Genomic DNA, 20,484 nt, shown 5'->3' with positions numbered 1-20,484 from the left:
ACTTTTTTTTTTATAGAAAAATTGACGGTAGTTAGAACAATATTCAAATGTCGATGAATCGTCGTCCGTGAATCACGGCATCTGTAACATAATATTGTAAATGTCGGAAACAATGTAATGAAATTAAAAAACGCGACATTAAGCCGTAACAGAAGGTTTAATTATGTTCTACTGTTTGTATTCATTGATATTCAAGCGGTTACGACCCGCGAAATTCCCAGTAATAACCTCCACTATCCTTTATTAAGAACGCTACAAGATTTGATAAAGCTGTCTGGAAACATTTCCGAAAGAGATTTAAAACTATAAGACCGTCTGAGGCGACAAATAAGCCTTATTGAACTTGAGTACAAAAGTTACTACTTTTAAATGTCAACAAATGAAGATGAGCGCAGTTCACTTCATTTTTATTACTAAGTTAAAAAGTTATCTACCGCTAAGAACTCTTCAGCAAGCCTCGTTCGAAGATGAATCGTGTCATAGTTTTTGCTTTTTTGTTGCATAAATGAGTGACCGAGCTTACAAACCACGTGATGTTAAGTGAAACCTATCAATGCTGATCATTTATAAGCAATTCAACGAATTACTTTTACAAATAAATACTATTTTATAATTTTTTACAGACCACCTGATGTTAAGTGAAACCTATTAATGCTGATCATTTATGAGCAATTCAATGAATTACTTTTACAAATAAATACTATTTTATAATTTTAATAGAGATAGAACGATAACGTTTACGACTCATTGCAGAATTGGTTCCAGGCATAAATATCTTAATTGTTGCACTGTATAATTAATTATTATTTCATTACCGCTTTATACGTGTAGTTGTGTTAAGCACTTAATCGATAGCCGTTATCTATTCTCGAACATTATTAACTTTAATTCTTTTCGCAATTAAAATTCTAAGCACTTGTGTGTTCTACTGATTACAATTTCGGCACGTGCAGAGGCACGTGCGGGGTGCGAGAGGGTAGATAGTGGAAGTGTGTCTTCTGCCGCGATAATATAATAAAAATACATATCAAATAGTAGTAGTAGTTTTATTTTTCCACTAGCGACCCGCCCTCGCTTCGCTTCGGAAACATTAAAACACACATGAAACCAAAAAAAATAATTAAAAAACTAGCCTATGTTCATCAGGGACAATGTCGGCTTCTAATGGAAAAAGAATTTTTCAAATCGGTCCAGTAGTTTCGGAGCCTATTCGAAACAAACAAACAAACAAATCTTTCCTCTTTATAATATTAGTATAGAAATCGAAAGGCAAAGGTATCACACCATACAGCCTAGTCTTTTATAGATTTTTTTTTATGAAATATGATATTATGAAATGAAATGAAGCTGATTAATTTAATATGAAACATGGCATGGCATGAAATGAATTGAAATGGGATGAGATGATAATTATGATATGGGTATTTTTATGAAAAATGATGAAATGGAGTGAAATGAAGAATTTGAGACATTAATCAACTGGGATGAAATTAAATGAAATGAGATGAGATGATATGGGATGAAATATAATCTCAGTAAAATGGTGGTCGTTTACTGAGATTTTTTCAATGGACTTTTTGGAGGATCCCGAGAAGTTACGTCGAACGGCTTTGTTTCATTTTCCCACATTCTTGCACTTTCACAGATATTAAACAGTTAATAAACCACCATTATTACACATTTAAACCCGAAGAAACACTAAATAGACAAAAATAAAACAAATCACACAACTTCACTCCTCGCGTTCCCGCCAAAAAGTCCTATATCAAATAGAGAGCATCACTAGAAGCCGAAGGAGATGCGTGCATACTGCCCACCTTCGGAATATTACATCAGTGTTCTAACTACCAACTTTTCAACTCAAAATGAATGTTTTCTTCGTGGTAGAAATGGATAATCTAGCGATGCACCGGTGTTCGAATCCCGCTGGCAAGTACCAATTTTTCTAATGAAATACGTACTTCACGGTTGACTACCACGGTGAAGGAATAACATAGTGTAATAAAAAACAAACCCGAAAATTTTAAATTTGCGTAATTACTGGTGGTGGGACGTCTTGTGAGTCCGCACGGGTAGGTACCATCAACCTGCCTATTTCTGCCGTGAAGCAGTAGTAATGCATTTCGGTTTAAAGGGTGGGGCAGCCGTTGTAACTATACTGAGACCTTAGAACTCAAGGCGGATGGCGGCATTTACGCTGTAGATATCTATGGACTCCGGTAACCACTTAACACCAGGTGGGCCGTGAGCTCGTCCACCAACCTAAGCAATATAAAAAAAGCAATGGCTTTGGTATCGCAACTTTACACTAGGAGAAATGCTGTTCCAAGAGAAATTAAATCTTGAAATTAGTCCACGTGGCTGGATATTGTGAAGGAAACGACTGCAACAACACACAACTAATACCATTCTCTGTTACATCAAGACTTTGTCCGTATATAATTTTTAATCAAAACTATTTATCAACGTCAGTATCTCACCCGACCGGATTTTCTTTTAGCAAAAAAACAATTCTATTTGTTATTAGTTTCTTTTTTCTCTTGGGGCCCCAAGCGCGCGGTGACAATCTATTTTCTTTTACAAATTAGATTATCAAGAAATTCTTCTAACATACTCGTAGTTGCGTATTTATAAACGCTATAAGAGAACAAGAGAACCGGTTAGATGTTGAAAAGTGCAATTTGAAAAGTTGAAATCGTGGATATCCGATATTAAAAACGGCCAAACGGCCGTCTGTTGTAGTGGTAAGTGACATGGTCACTACACAAGGGGGTCGCGGGTTCGAATCCCGCCAAGGGACGATATTTGTATGATAAATATAAATGTCTTTTCCAGGGTTATGGATGTATATTATATATATGTATGTGTATAATAAAATAAATAAATAAATATTTACTAACAATCACGCCACGTTAACTGGTCCCGTGATAAGTTCGTAAAGAACTTGTGTTACAGGTACCAGATAACGGATATAAATGTAAGATTTTTATTAAACACATACATATATTTAATATACATCCATAACCCTGGAAAAGACATTTTATATTTATCATACAAATATCTTCCCTTGGCGGGATTCGAACCCGCGACCCCCTTGTGTAGTGACCATGTCACTTACCACTACACCAGACGGCCGAATAAAAATCATACATTTATTTCCGATATCTGGTACCTGTAACACATGTTCTTTACGAACTTATCACGGGACCAGTTAACGTGGCGTGATTGTTAGTAAAATATTTATTTGTCGGAGCACGTCAGGGATGGCTGAGCACTCGTAGTCGATTGAACTCAGTTTAGTCAATAAAACTTTTCAATAATAATTATTGAAACTCAACACACACAACTTTCACAATGACAGGGTAAACCGACAGTTTCGTTGCACATACCGACAGACCGACTGACTGATTGACAGAGACTCACTGACTGAGACGAACGGAATTACTGTCTGACACGGAATGCCACGACTCTGTCCACGTACCGCCATTTTATACTGTGGCGTTACGTAGTCTACCCTTCATTTTGTGATATTTATCAAAACAACATCTCATCATTTAAAATAATAATCAAAACCACCGTCTTTTACTAAAAGTCGTTATCCACGACAACTAAAAGTCGTTATCCACGACACGGCCATTCTGACATGTCACACGTCCCTGTGTGACGCTCCTGCAAGAAAAACAACCTTTTGCAATATCAAACAGGTTTCGTCTCGGCCAATCCTGATACATTCACGATTGAGGATTGGGATTCCTTTCATTACAAACCATAACGTTAGCTCTCAACAAGATCTTTAACAGACCATGTTATCTTGTGTGAGTAGATAACTTAATTACCCAATTATTAGTGATACACTATACAACTGAAAAATTTCATTAATGCTCAATAAGCATTAGAAACCCGAGTTATTACAAAACAACTCAATCTGAGCAGTATTTCATCAGTATTCTGTATCAACCACAAACTATCGTTACAATTACTTCCATCTAGTGAGAGTAACTCACGCCACCTATATCGAGTGACGATAAACCAATTCAAGTGCCACCTCCATCAAGTAGCTCTGGACTACTTATTGCCTCCATCCGGCAAATAAGTGGGACCTCCATCCGGTACCCAACTTCAACACAAAACACTAATGCCTCCATCCGGCACGCAAGTGGAACTTCCATCCAGTACCCACTTCAACCATAAAACACATCACAATGCCTCCATCCGGCAATAAAACGAACACATCACCTAAATCGAGCGATGTGTTCAATTACCAGTCATAAATGACACCGAATACTGTTCTTTACTAATCACACAAAATAGGACAACAAAATCCTTACTTTAATCAGTCAGTTGTATCGTGGTCATTTGATCCTACATCTTCTACATCACTAGTTTCAACAAAATCGTATAGAACGCTCCTGGCCTGGCTGCCGGCGCAGCTAGTGACATTGCCACCCACATTATCATTAAAACAAATGATAAAACCAATACACATCATTTCACAATATAGAGTCAAAGTCATTACTAGACCAACACAACAATAGTCTCCATTGAGACCCAGGTCTCCGCTGTACCAATCGATGGAGATGCTCTCACCTCACTGATCAGTCTCGTCAGTAGCACTACTTAGAGGCAACCTTATGTAATCATAGGTTCTATTACCAGTTAAAGCCACAAAATTCAACATCAAATTTTACTAACTTTCCAATGTTCTGGTCTCGTCAAAGTTAATCTCTTACTTTCAGTATCATTTTAAGTAAAAACCTTTAGGGATATGGCACGCGAACTATTAAGAATTCGAAGGGGCTCACTTTTGTTATTCTTATGGTAGAACAATTTAAAATAGATGTACGGCTTCTAGCACTTCTTGTCAAGAACAATTCCATGAGCTCACCGCGAGCTTGGTCATCAATAACGCAAGTCTGGGCTTCGAATAAGGACACTAGATTTAAGTGTTCTATTTCGCTGAATGCTCAATCTCACTGAACCGATTAAAACAACTATCAGGTAGTACATGACATACAATAGGTAAGCAATAAACCATCGCATAGGATTTGTTCCGTACAGTTTTGAGTCAAAACAACAGAAACCTTTTATGAGAACCATCGTATAAAATTGATGAGTTATGAAGCTACTACTAATAGATTTCTTGACAAGAGAGCATTCGGCACCCGAATCCAAATAAAAATAATACGACTCACCAGATTGTTCTTATTTACCAAAATTGCCCGATGTTACGCAGCTACCGGCACGTTGCTCCGCTCGGCCGGTGAATAGTTGACCCATCGAGCGCCGACAGACGGCGTTTGCGTCCCATATCTCGTATTGGCTGCAGCAATCACGTGTCGAATGCGACACGGCCTTCCTGATTGTACACGTCCTCGTGTGATGGTTAACCTACAATCAAAAACATCCACGAGAACACTTGTTCCGCTCGATCACTCCTGACTACACTTTACGACTTATCGGAAAATTTAAAGTCATCAAAGCTTTAAACTGTTTTAATACCATTTTAACCAAATCAAACAATAGGGTATACAAAGTTCACTATTCAGCAGCCAGAGCACGTACCACAGTCGTTCATCAAACTTCAAATTTACTCTGTACAAATCAGGCATAGCTTACAGGAACTCAGATCAAACAAAACTTCCGAGTAAAAATATCTAACGCCACGGCTCTCCAGCCGACCAGCAATCGCAATTGCCCTCATGATGCGCATCCACAGCGTGGATCGCCCGTGTGCATCACCCGCTGACTACACACGATGGTCTTTACAGACCCCGACCTCCGCCAGAGCCAAACGCGCACCGCGCACCCACGGACTACTTGAGTTGCCTCAAGAGACACCGATTTCTACCGGGCTACGACTACGTAATAGCTACTGGTACGGTCGAACACAATACGGCCGATAGACTATCCTTACTCGAGTTTTCACCACAATTTAAGTTTGCTCTTCATCATCATCATTTACATCAACCTCGACTGGTATGTCTCATGCTGGCATTTTTCTTAGCCTAGTACGTTTTGAATTTAAAGCTTTCAATGTGTAACGGTCACCATCCAATACTTCAACTACTTTAAACGGCCCTTTAAACGTCGGATCTAATTTTGTTTGATTACGCTCTTCGTTTTAATGTGTGGACGAGCTCACAGCCCACCTTGTCTTAAGTGGTTACTGGAACCCATAGACATCCACAGCGTAAACGCACCACACACCTTGAGATAGAAGTTCTAAGGTCTCAGTATAGTTATAACCGCTGTCCCACCCTTCAAACCGAAATACACCACTGCTTCACGGCAGAAATAGGCAGGGTGATGGTACCCGTGCGGTCGATGGCACTATACGGAGCACCCGTCTGGTGCCACGTCCTTACCCACGAGAACGTCGCCGCGCTGCGACGCCGGCTGCGCGCGATCGCAGTCAGAGTTATTCAAGGATACCTCACAGTCTCCTACAAGGCGGCGTGCCCTAGCGCAAGTGCAGCCGGAGCGCGGAGGCTCCAATCTCGGCAGTCCGTGCTGGAGGCGTGGTCTCGTCGTTTGGCGGACCCGTCGGCCGGCCTCCGTACCGTCGAGGCGATCTGCCCGGTTCTCGCGGACTGGGTGGGCCGCGACCGCGGAAGTCTCACCTCCGGCTACCTGTGCAGACTCACAAGACATTTTACCACCATGCAAACTTCTTACCGCAACAAATCTTACCAGCCGCCACGCAAACTACAATTTTACGGGTTCCACCTCTCCTACACGATGTTACTCCCACACTGAGGAAGCCAACCGCGAACACTTGTCAAGCACGCACAAGCACGCATTTCACCGGAAAAACCTGCATCCGCCAGCGGAACCCGAACACCGCCGCATCGCCAGACATGAACGCACCGGACGTCTTATCTTACAGGTCACGACGACTTCAGATGTGTCAATTTTTCTTCCCCACGGAAACCTGCTTGCTTTCTTGTTTGCTTGCTTGCTGGAGCCCGAAGTCATTGAACGTGTAGTGTTATTGGTATTGAATCTAGTAGATTCTAAAATTTCAGCGACAATTCACAGTCTCATGTCCTGGTTTACTGCACTAGTGCCATGTAACTCTAGCAGAACTCAGCGGCTTAAAATAATTCTTGTCGGAACTACCCACTCGTCATGACAGATCCATTATTGCGATCGAGTTTCACTTGAGATTTGCACTTGCCTTAATTTCTTGCAATAGCTTGTTACGTGTTGTATTTCCGCTAGTAAATGCCATGTGATGAAGTCGACAGTCAAACTGGGCAACATGAGCCAGAACGTAAGATGTGATGATTTCTTCGTGGCTCAGATCTTCCATCAAGGTAACAGAGACGTTATTACAAGACTTACGTATGCTGCATTTACGCTCTTGTGGCGTACCATTACTAGTATTCTGATCTGCATCATGTTTTTTTTGCTGTACTTCGAACATGTTCAAACACGTCACGCCAGTGAGAGTAGAGTCCTGATCTCACTTCTGATGTCGGAGCACGTCAGGGATGGCTGAGCACTCGTAGTCGATTGAACTCAGTTTAGTCAATAAAACTTTTCAATAATAATTATTGAAACTCAACACACACAACTTTCACAATGACAGGGTAAACCGACAGTTTCGTTGCACATACCGACAGACCGACTGACCGACTGACTGATTGACAGAGACTCACTGACTGAGACGAACGGAATTACTGTCTGACACGGAATGCCACGACTCTGTCCACGTACCGCCATTTTATACTGTGGCGTTACGTAGTCTACCCTTCATTTTGTGATATTTATCAAAACAACATCTCATCATTTAAAATAATAATCAAAACCACCGTCTTTTACTAAAAGTCGTTATCCACGACAACTAAAAGTCGTTATCCACGACATATTTATATTTATTATGCCTCTTTATTTCAAAATTTCGCATACGTCTATAACAGGCCAACCTATGGCAGATCTAAATGGCTTCCGACGCAAATGGAAATCGACGGTAACGTGGGACCCACTCAGCCGTTGTCTACTGAGAAATTCAACGGGTTTTCTGCACGTCAGCCTTAACGAATACACTGTTAATGAAATACACATTTTAAATATTTTTTAATTATTAAGAACTTTTTCGTACGATTTACCAAATATTATTTATTTAATTCTGGAATAGATATCTAATCTTAAAATTAAATAATGACCGTAGTTAAACTAGGAATAGAATCCATTATATAAAATTAATAGCACATTACAAATTCGGGCTTCTAATCTTGCGTTATGGTTACCAAGAAGGACTCAAAAGAAAACAATTCAACTTCACTTAAATCGCCTTTTTTTATTTAAGTTAGATATTGAGCTATCATCACATCGTTTTGACAAAAAGATAAATTTTAACAGTTGAAAAATACTAGGAAGCTTTTGGAGTCGCACTAAGTAAAGAAACACGCGTTGTATTCGCTAAAGGTCAAAAAGCGCACCAGGACCACGACCACAGATTGTTTGTGCTGAGAGAGTAAATCATCAGCACATCATAATCCTAAGAATCTAGTTCTTTAAGCCGCCGTTGTTGTGTAGGGCTTTTTATTTGTACCCAATAAAATTAAAAAACCAATTAAGAGCTCACCATAAAGATCTCTTACCAAAAAAGTTATTCACCGCTTCAAGGTGGATTCGAATACACACAATAAAACATGTGCTAGAATTTTAAATTCCCGAGTTTCTAGCCCTTTTCAATTCTGCATTTTGAAGTACTCACAAAGATAAAGAGTCAAAGTATTTAAGACAATGGACTCAACTGACTGAGGCTGAAGTTGAAGGCTCTTACGTAGAAAATAATATACGCAGATTAAAATTGACCATTCACTTTTCGGCAAGTCTTGTTGTTGGGCCGTTAAAAGAGAATTCAAATAAATAAATAAATCGTAATCCCCTTATGTATATTTAGTTCGATCTACTCGTATATTAACACAGCTATAGAATGGAAAGGACTAACCTAATGAACTTGTCTCGTCTTGATGTGGTTCCATCTACCTTGCCAGTCACCATTTGTACTAGATTCTTATGTAGCTTTTTAGCAGTCTGTACGAAATCTGCTGAAATTGGCAGTAACGCTATTTAGTAACTGTTTATTATAAATACTTGTAACACGGTAAATAAAATGCTATATACATAGTCTACAATATTTAAAGCGTCAGGACTAACCTTTCAGGCTCGGCATATTTGGGGTCAAGGTCGCACAGGGCTGAAGGACGACAGGAGCTCTCGCCCGGGCCCCGAAGCTAAACCTTAATTAAACGTAAGCCCTTTTCCAACTTTTTGCTATACTTTCGTTCAAAAGTTCTACTTTTAAGCGACGAAAACATATTAATGCAAATTGGTCTGTACGAGAATTCATTGAGGGTAGGTTTGAATTTCGGGTTAATTATAAGAACAACACATGTTACAACTCATGTTATATCGTATCGCTGGTTTCATGCGCATTTCTTTGAATAGAAGAATCAGGTCTCGCGCTTTGAAGAATTATATTAATAGTAAGATAATGTCCAGTATACTGGTAATAAATAAAATTCTTACGATATTAAAATGGCGTAGGATGATAAAAAGGACTCAATAGCTGAAAAGCATCAAAAAAAATAATGGGAAGACAATCTTATTTAAAGAGGTACTGTTAGTTATGTATATAATGCCGTTCTCTGTATGTATCATTAAATATCCACGTAGTATTTATACTAATAAGGGCATCAAAGCTGCAAAGGAAAGACAAACAAATCCTGTTCGGAAACGAAATGTTTTATCTAGGGAAATGACTGCTGACAGAACTATTTCGCGTATTTTTAACAATGACTTAGGATCTACAAGCCTCATGAAATAGGCCAAACACTTTTTCGGTACTTAACCGATAATTAAAAATAATGGGGATGTCAAACTCAACACAGCTTCTTAGGTAAAACGCAAAAGAATGTTCACTATTTAGCAACATTTTATACACACTTAAAGCTCTACCACAAGCTTCTAAATTAGTCAATGGTGGGGTGACCTGTCAAGGAGTGTCTGAGTCATATTATTTTTTTATTGCTTAGATGGGTGGACGAGCTCACAGCCCACCTGGTGTTAAGTGGTTACTGGAGCCCATAGACATCCACAACGTAAATGCGCCACCCACCTTGAGATATAAGTTCTAAGGTCTCACGTATAGTTACAACGGCTGCCCCACCCTTCAAACCGAAACGCATTACTGCTTCACGGCAGAAATAGGCAGGGTGGTGGTACCTACCCGCACGGGCTCACAAGAGGTCCTACCACCAGTAAAATATATTTTTGTGTAAAGTGTATAAAAAATTCCGTAGAACCGACGATCGCTGGAGTAGACGGGTTCTGGAGTGGAGACCGCGCAACGGAAAGCGTAGCGTGGGACGCCCCCTGGTTAGGTGGTGCGATGATCTCCGAACGGTAACCGGCCGGAGGTGGTTGAGGAGAGCCGAAGACCGGGCTCAGGGGCGTGAATTGGGAGAGGCTTATGTCCAGCAGTGGACGATTGTGGACTGATGATGATGTATCAAAAGATCCAGCCTTGTGTATCAAGTGACGACTCTCAAGAATATGAAAGTTACTCAATAACACCAGGATATATAGACAAAAATGATTCTTCGAGCCAGACATAGCGCCGGGTCATAAAGCTTGATTGAACTTGAAGGAGTTGCTGATTCAACAGAGCTAAAGGTTTGCCGTCGTCCGTTTTCAATTTATTCCATAACATTAGCATTGACGAATTTTCCCATCAAGAAAGTGTATACTTCAATCGATAGCTAACCACAACGTTAAAAGGATTATAATAAGGTTCATTGAAATCGTAAATGAGCCTCATATTTATACTATTATTATATTGTTAATAAATAAACCAATGCATACTGTAATGTTCCATTTAATAAAGGATGTTTTCCTTGTAACAATGTTTATAGCAAAACTAACTAAATGTAGGCCAATACATGTAATATAAGCTATATATAATGAAGCTAATATATATAATAGCTGTGTGAAAGAACTGTGTTTCACTCTAAATTATTTCTATTGTTTGTCGAGGTCAAATTAACAAATACTTTGAAAGAATATTGTCTTGCTAATATATAGATCCAACTGGACAAAATAATAAAGTAACATGGCTTTTAAATATAAAAGCTACACAGAACTATTTAGCATGTTTGGTCATGGCTGATAGAAATAAGTTTCTGGTGAATACATAATACAATGTGTGCCAGTTTAGCATATACATAGAACACAGAAGCTGGGAGCTAAATTTTCATAATAATATGTTTCGGTCTAAATTAAATTAAGATTTGTTTATAGATAATTCGGATTTTTTTTAAATCGTGAATTATATGTATTCTTATTATTTTTTCACTTATAATTGTAGTTACATAAGTACATATCGTCAGAAGAGACATATTTCAGAGATGCATTAAAGTAATATTACCTTGGTTTTTCGGAAAGCATATCGAAACAGTGGACATATTTAATGAGCGTCCATGGACAAAGCGCCTTGTTTATTTAAAAGTAATGATGCGAGACCATGCCATAATAATTTTACATACTCCGACATTTCGAACACTTAATTATCGTGGTCACATACACACTAACATGTTTTTCGATGATTTTTGAAGTGTAACTTCTTTAGGCGCGTTGAAAGTAAAATTTAACACGCGACAGATTCGTTACGGCTAGAGAGAAAAGATACAATTTAGGACGAGCGAGAGTGAGAAAATAGACACAGCGTCTCGCGAACCACTCGACCGTGGAGAGAGGGAAAAGACAAAGCGACCTAGGTCGTTTCTCTTACAAACACCATTCCCTATTAAAAGATAACTTTGATTTAAGGACGATTTAAGGACTTCGTTCACGTGTACCATGTTGCACGCGCAACATATATTTTTCCATTCTTTGTCTTTGCTGTTTAGCGCTATATTCAAATTCTATAACCATAAACAGCCGACCACAGACAAACAAATACGGTGATTTAACACAACCAAACAAGATGTTGTCACAAAAAATAATTCATTCAATTCTGCGTATAATTTTCTCCGTCATTAAAACATCAAATAAAACATTCAGTAATCATAAAAAGCATTCTCGTGGAACCTACAAAAGATCGTAAAGCCATTGAACCATATACATCACAGATATTTAAGCGTTCGTGTTTAAAGGGCTCCCGTCCTCCGAGACGCCATCTCTGTCGTGTGACGTCTTTGATTAAATTATCTAAATGTCTGTGTACATTTTCTATCCCTTTTTGTGGGGAATGTTTGAAGATTCATGTCAAGCTTTATAAGATTTATATGTACGTCTAGTGATTATTTGTGGAATGCAAAAAAGAAATTAATACGAAATTTGAGTCGCGATTAGTAGGCATATGCCTTTACTTTTCTTAGATTTACTCTGAACTCATTGCGAAGCGCGTTTAAGGGTGCTCAAATTTGGAAGCCTAACAGCATTAAATTGGGACACGCATAATATCCCATCACGTATACTCGGATGGTCAGATCTGGTTAAGAAAGCGGTTGGTTGTATGTAGTCTGTACTGTGGAGGTTATAGGAAAAAGGGAAGATCATCCACCAAGCGGGTGATATTGCTCGGTAGGCCGACTCTCGACCGAATACTCGGATAAAATGTTTCATGAACAGGAAAATGAAACATTAAGCTTTGATGAAATTCATCACTCCTTGCCTCACTTAGTATTAAGAGGTAACCGGACCCAAGGATATGGCCAACTCGAGACAAGGGAGGAAAAGTCTCAATTGTATAGTACAACGGCTATTCCACCCTTTAAACAGAAACACAAAATGGATTAATAAAATATTGTTACACCGATAAGAGTAACGCCATCTATCGCCGAATAGCCGAACAAATATCGAAGGATCTAGTAGCATCTAGAACGCTCGGGAAGTACAACGCCATCTATTGACAGATAGCGGAAAAACACAACAATACTCGACTTTTGTGGAATATTCTCGATAATTCTAGGATGTCGTATCAACTATAAAAGCATTGCAGAGATGGCACGTAGTCGGTCAGTAATCGGAACTACTCGAAGCGAAACAGCGAACGGATCACCTGAAGCGAAGCGGAAGAATCGAATTGAGAATTTTAAAGTGTTTTAAGTGTTCTAAGTGCTTATACAGGGTTTATTTGTACTTTAGTGAAACTTTTTATTTATCCCGAACCCCAGCGCATACCAGTATAATAAACGTTTAATTCACTTACGACACGTCTAACTCGCGTAAACAGGTAATGGTAACGAGAAGGTTTCAAGTAAATCGATAACTCGTATGTCACGTACAGAGTTGATGCTCAATACGTGATATTGAGTGATCACTTCATGTCGGTTATGGGAAGGTTTTTAATCACATCGTAAATGATATGTGCGGGCCCAATAGAAAGCAGAATTTCTATAAATTGCGCTGATGCGTATTATTGGCGTTGGTTGGGAGGGCGAACTAGCAGACTATATCTTGGTAAGTGGTTACTGGAACCCATGATTTTTATTTGATTTTATTGCTTAGATGGGTGGACGAGCTCACGGCCCACCTGGTGTTAATTGGTTACCTCCATCAGATCCAATAACTCTCGCATTAGATACCTTCAGCTCTAACCAATTGGTTACCGGAGCCTATAGACATATACAACGTAAATGCCGCCACCTACCTTGAGATATAAGTTTTAAGGTCTCAGTATAGTTACAACGGCTGCGCCACCCTTCAAACCTAAACGCATTGCTGCTTCACGGCAGAAATAGGCAGGGTACTAGTACCTACCCGTGCGGACTCACAAGAGCACAATAAAGTAAATTCAGCCACCTTCAGATTCAGATAAAGTAAATTCGACCACCTTCAGATGTAACCCCGAGGTCGGAATGGCATTGGAAAAAGCGATTGTTTTTTTTTAAAAACCGGCATGATTTCGGCCGGAATATAAAGTGAGAGCGAAAACCATGCAGTCTAGGTCACATCCTAACCTCAGCTCCTTCAGCTATACTGGTTTGTTTTGTTTTAATTATTTAATAATAATAATTACTGGCTGGAACAGCAATGAAAATCTTATAAAAAATATTTAGTGAAACCATTTCTCGTGGAATATTTAAAAGTATTTTAGTTTGTTCAATTATGGATTATATACAAATAGAATTTCACAATCATAGGTTTATACTACCTTTCGACGTCTGAAGATCCAAAGTTTACTGACTACCAGCAAAATATGATTACGGACATAGTTATTAACACGCCTTGAACAAATAATCCATTTACGACCACGACTTTATTGATCAAGAAGCCAGAAAATACAGGATCGGACTTTGCGATACTAAAAACAGGGTGGATATTTCATTGTTGAGTGGATATTTGCACGTTTTGTCAACGTTCTTCTTTCGTTGTGTTCTCTTCGTGTTCAAATTTAAAATAAAAATTATGAAATATTCCTAACATCGGCATAAACATTTCCTCTACAGGATTTCTTAATTAATGGTAGTTTTGGTAGCATTTAAAGAATATCATAGCACTGAGCTCATAGCTCATCGCTATACTTATTCAGCATGCTTTAAAGGATAACATAGCCGTTACTCATTGCTCCATTTTCTATGGGCATTGAAAATCCGCGCAACACGTTTTTTTCATTGCCCTTGTAGGCAGACGAGCACACGGCCCACCTATGCTGAGTGGTTACCGTCGCCCTTGGGCTTCAACAATGCCAGGGACAGAGCCACGCCGCTGCCTACCGTTTAATACTCTCCACAAACCTCGTTTGAAGAAGGACATGTGATAGCGCTCGGGAAACACCGTGGAGAAGAGCTCATTCCATAGCCGGATGGTACGTGGCAAAAAAGATCTTTGGAAACGCACTGTGGATGACCGCAGTGGCTACAGGTAGTGCGGATGAACTCTACTCCAGTGGCGGGCAGTGCGATGTTAAAAACGAGATGATGGTATCATCTCGAATAATTCCTCAGAGCACTCCCCATGGAACATACGGTACAAAATACAGAGGGAAGCGAAGTCCCTTCGCAGACCCAGAGTTTCCAAGCGATGGAACAAAACTTCTGTACATTTTTAGTCTATTTATAAAATACTCAAGAGTAAATCAAATTGTGCAGCCCACACGTTTCTAGATGAATAGGTACTCGCTTGATAAAATTACAAATTTTGTAATACGCACGCGTTGTAACATTGTTTTGTATTTTAGTATTTGATAAGAGCTACAATCATCAATCACGTTTCGGGTCGCTACGTGAGGCGCTAAAGGTGGAGGATCAAATCGAACTTGAATGTGTCTTGTGTTTTTTTAGTTGGTTTTATACACAAAACCAATAATTACATTATCAAAGAAACAAAGAAACATTAAAGTTCAAAAAAACGCAAAGGAAAACATTTTGCGTTTGAAAACATATTAACATCTCTCTTGCACACGCTTGCATCTTCTTCACAAAAATGTCATAGCACATTATTATTATTACTAAATCTTTATTTCTGTAAATAAACCGTACATTTTGTTAGTGAGTAGTAATTATAATTTATGATAGTAACTTAAAAACCTAGCACATTGCTATCTCACTATTTATTTTAAAAAAATCGCAAGTACCTGCTTTTTTTCCTACCTATGCTGATAGCCTTGAAAGGCTATTTCAGCTTCTCCTTAACGTGAGCTCACGGGGCTCAAACCGGGCGTGTTGCTAACACTGGCCCTAGCAAGAGCAGTGCTTCGCAGAATCTACCACCAGATCGGAAACGCGACCCACTGAGAAGTTCCGGCGAGAAACTCAGTGGGCTGTGTCTGTGGGTTAATTTACTCGTCAAGCCTTGCGTCGCAAGCGGCGGGTTCGGCGAGGGCGGTGACCGGCGGTACCTGCTGCAAAGACTATTAATTAGCAGTCCTTCGAACTTGCTCGATATAATCGATTATGTTTGTCCCTTTTCATTGTCATATCTGAACGGATTTGTGACTTATTTCTTTAGATTACAATCAGTAATACGTCGTCTAGAATAAACGTGTTACCAAGAGTAGTCACTGGTGCATGTTCCACTTAAAGGAAGATCTGTTGGAATTGATAAAAATATAGTAGATATAGGAACCGTTGCCAATAGAATTTCGTACAAAAGATATCTTCCGTACAAACTTTCTCGATAGACGACAGTCCTAATGATGTTCTGAACTTTTATGAGATGTATTAAAAGTATTATTAGGGCGATTTAGGTTTTTGCTTATACAGATTTCTTCGATTCGGTGGTAAATACCACAATAATGTTTTACCCCTGTTAAACAACAAAATGGCGATATAATGACTGAAATCGACAAATACATATTGCCGAAGGTTCATAGATTGAGCAATCCTACCGCGACGCCTACCAATCGAGCTATCGATGAATAAGTTCTGAATTCCTGATTAAATATCACTATGGTAACAGACACTGTATTTCAATGATTTAATTTAATTTAATCTGATTAAGATGATGATTTAAGATGACTACATGTATGGAAATGGTAGTGCAAGGTAGAGGGGAAAGAGGTCGACCGAAGAAAACATGGATGGAGTGTGTGAATGATGATATGAGAGAGAGAAGAGTGAGTGTTGAGATGACGGCTGATAGAAAAATGAAAAGAAGAAGAATGGAATAGAAAAGTACGCTGTGCCGACCCCACCTAGTGGGATAAGGTGGAGACAAAAAAGAAGAAGTAACAGACACTATTTATCAACAATAAATTTGGATACTAATATACTCACTAACCAAATCAGAACACGTCTTGTCGAGCCTTTGTCCGATTTTAACAACTTTCCTAATTGAAACGGATTTTTTTCACTGCTTAATATTTTGTGCGCGGATTATTACTGTTTCTCCAAAATAAAGTAACCTGAGAGTTACTCCTTATAATAACAGCTACCTGTCAGTTAGGATCCCGTCAAAATCCGTACAGCTGCTTCAGAGATTATCGGAAAAAAACAGCAGACAAAAAGAATGTATTTTCGTTATAATTACCACCTACATGTTTATTTAATAAAAAATTGTTATTTTAGCATCACAAAAAGACACTTCAGTTTTTTTATTCGTATAGATATCAGTGATGGCTATTTCTAAGCAGGATAACAAACTCAACTCCTTTTTGCAAAGAGTATGGCTTAGCTCTGTAGTCCCCTAGGGCTAAGATTAGTTAATAACAATCGGTCCATCGGCCTACAGACAAAACCCCCGGTGGAAGACCTTTTGGTAGCCTGCGACGAAGCAACTACAACCTTCAAACTCAAACCCTCAGCGCATTAGTATCTTTTACCTACCCACTGGTTTTATTTATTTATTGGTTAGGTGGGTGGACGAGCTCACAGCCCACCTGGTATTAAGTGGTCACTGGAGCCCATAGACATCTACAACATAAATGCCGCCACTCACCTTGAGATATGCGTTCTAAGGTCTCAGTATAGTTAGTTACAACGGCTGCCCCACCCTTCCAACCGAAACGCATTACTGCTTCACGGCAGAAATAGGCCGAGTGGTGGTACCTACCCGCGCGGACTCACAGGAGGTCCTACCATCAGTAGCGTCAAAGGGCTATGCTAGCTTCACCGAATGTGTAGGTGAGCTCACGAACCCAGCCTGAAAGAGATAAGTCTATGGGTTAAGTTGCACGTTGGACCCTTCTACGAAAACAGTGACCGGTGCTTGAGGTACCTAAAAGCACCGAGCGTGAATCGGGAGGATCCGAAATTACGTATTTAGGACGACGGTGACTGTATGTTGTTCTGTAGTCTCGGGTAGGTATGTCCGCATCTTCAACGTGGCCTACCATACAACCTTCAAACTTAAACCCTCAGCGCATTATCTTTTGCCTACCCACTGCTAATAATCTCAAGGGGTTATGCTTGCTTCACCGAATGTGTAAGTGAGCTCACGACCCAGCCTGAGAGAAAAGCAGGTTGTGTCTGTGGATTAAGTTGAAGATTAGACAGACATAGGTCATTCGAAGCTGGTAAACTGGAGCTGCTGAATTAGACGATGAACGTACGATTACGTAAGTATGCTTTTAACATAATTAATGTGTCCTAATATATAATAAACTTTCAATTACATTATAACCCACTTTTCGTTATGGGACCATCGTGAAATATTGCAACGGTGTGTAGGTACTTCCGAGCAAAATGAAAATATATGAATGATTTTTTTCGAATTTTATATCCGAACTAAGCATAATTTAATCTCATCGGCTGCCTTTATATCCGTTCGTGAAATCCCCTGAAAATACTTAATGAGTGGAAGCTCTCAATATATTTTTCTCTTCATAAACTTTCTCCCTGAGAGTGGCTCCGAAACCGTACTAAAATCGATCTGAACAAACATCGCATTTATAGGTTGATTAGAGGGACCAATCAGTTGAAAATAGTTGTTCTGACCCACATAACCTAGCGACGGAGTTTGACCGATCGTCCGTTACGATCCATATTGGACTCAGGGCTAAAAACACTGTTACAGTTTCACTATTCGTTTTTTTTTTCATTTTATAGAACCAATACAATGAATTAATGAGGAGGAAGAGGTCGACCGATGAAGACATAGATGTAGTGTGTGAATGACAATATGAGAGAGGAGTGAGTATTGAGATGACGGCTGATAGAATAGAATGGAACAGAATTAGCTGTGCCGACCCCATCTAGTTGGATAAAGTGGAGAAAAAGAAGAAGAAATCAATGAATTACACTTATTAAAAAAATGCGTTTTTCTAACCGCCCTTGTGATTATTAGTGACCGGTTAATAAGACAATAAGATAGGACGTGCCACATCAATGCTATTACTCACATACGCACACGCAGACGCACGCACATTCAACACACAAGGGATACATAAACACTAATTGAATTTTGTAACATGTACTTTCCTCTTGTCCATTCCGTCCCAAGCTCGAAATGTTTGTGAGAAATTTTCACTCCAAAAAACATGGTCGTCCGCCTACAGAGGTATTAAAAAAAATGCATTAGACTAAATTATGAGTCTCGGGCGAAGATCGTTGTGACATTGTAGCCTAGAGTATGTACTGGTGGTACGGATATTACAGAGGACATTATATGTGCTTGTTTCGCAAACAATTAATTTATATTTCTGAATTGGGTAATTTAGTCAAATCAAGACATTTATCGGCTAATGAGAGGCGGCATGACTTTGTGATTATGGCTTCATCATCAGCCTACAGACGATAACGGCAGGACACAATTCTTAGACATATACAAAAGCAAATTTATGTTATAGAGTTAGCGTGGATGGGAAATTGTGGGTCGTATAAAGTCGGTCACGACTTACAATAGGTATGCCGGTCACCGTCCTCGTCGAACCCGTCGCTTGCGACGAAGGGCTCGACGAGCGAACTAACCCATAGACACAGCCCACTGAGTTTCTCGCCGGATCTTCTCAGTGGGTCGCGTTTCCGATCCGGTGGTAGATTCTGCGAAGCACTGCTCTTGCTAGGGTCAGTGTTAGCACTCTCCGGTTGAGCCCCGCGAGCTCACCTACTAACGTTACGGTGAAGCTGAAATAGCCTCTCAAGGCTATCAGCATAGGCAGCAAAAAAAAAAAAAAAAAAGGTATGTAGGTAGGTATTTTCCTAAAATGTACAATTTACCATTTAAGTCTTCAAGTTATTGTGTCTATGAAGAAGAATGATCAATGGCCGTCAGAATAATTGGTGGATTGATTATTAGGTCAATTGGCTGTAGTTGGTAATGTTTATTGTGTTTATTTCATTGCTCACTTATATTGTAGCCGTAATCGCTTCGATGATCTTCGAGTTTGGTGACTGACTAGGGCACCGCGGGTCTGGATTCTGGATTACAGATTGTGATCAATTACTTGGTTATTCATTTGGCATTCATTTGGCAGTCAAGTCATGACTGATAATATTTTTAAGCCCTAGGTATGCCTCTAGTGCAAAACCCCCTTCATATATCCAATCCTAATTAAGAGAGCGAGTGTTTTTTTTTTTCGAGATAAACTATTAGCCCTCAGTTTCCGATCCCTAAACTAACAAACACGACAACGACGACAACGGTGACCACTTCTAAAAAAACACATTGATATTACTTTTCCAGTAAATTTCTTCTGTACTTTTAGACATAGTTTCTTTCCATTTTTAGTCACTGGCCAACTTAATAAAAAGTCTTAGGTTTTATTACAAAAATAACGTGCAAGGCTTAAGCCCAACCGTGACCCATGACATCATAGTTATTAGCCTCTAATCAGCGAAGCCGTATACATAGCGAGTTTTTTAAATAATGGGCAGAAAATTTCGCAGACTTTTTGTATGTTACGATGGTATGAGAAAGCGTCATAATGTGAACCCTACAAGCAATTGCGATGTCATGTCTCAAGATCGACACCTACTTCGAGACTTTAAACATTGGAATGCGGTGTTAAGGCCTAGTTCCCAACCGAAACTGGTAGTAGTAGGAAGATGACCAGTAGCCTTCCGAGCTCAGTGCCTTCTATTTCTGCCACTA

At 39.4% G+C, this 20,484-nt stretch overlaps 1 protein-coding gene across 1 annotated transcript in view; it reads right to left on the bottom strand.

The window, feature by feature from the left end:
• The window catches only part of LOC101746983 (monocarboxylate transporter 9), a 78,903-nt gene that overhangs the window by 39,745 nt on the left and 18,674 nt on the right, over window positions 1–20,484 (bottom strand). The window lies entirely within an intron of this gene.

This window comes from Bombyx mori, chromosome 17, assembly GCF_030269925.1.
Source record: "Bombyx mori chromosome 17, ASM3026992v2".
Lineage (NCBI taxonomy): Eukaryota > Metazoa > Arthropoda > Insecta > Lepidoptera > Bombycidae > Bombyx > Bombyx mori.
Note: the sequence above shows the minus strand (reverse complement) of the source record. Positions and strands in the feature narration are given on the sequence as shown.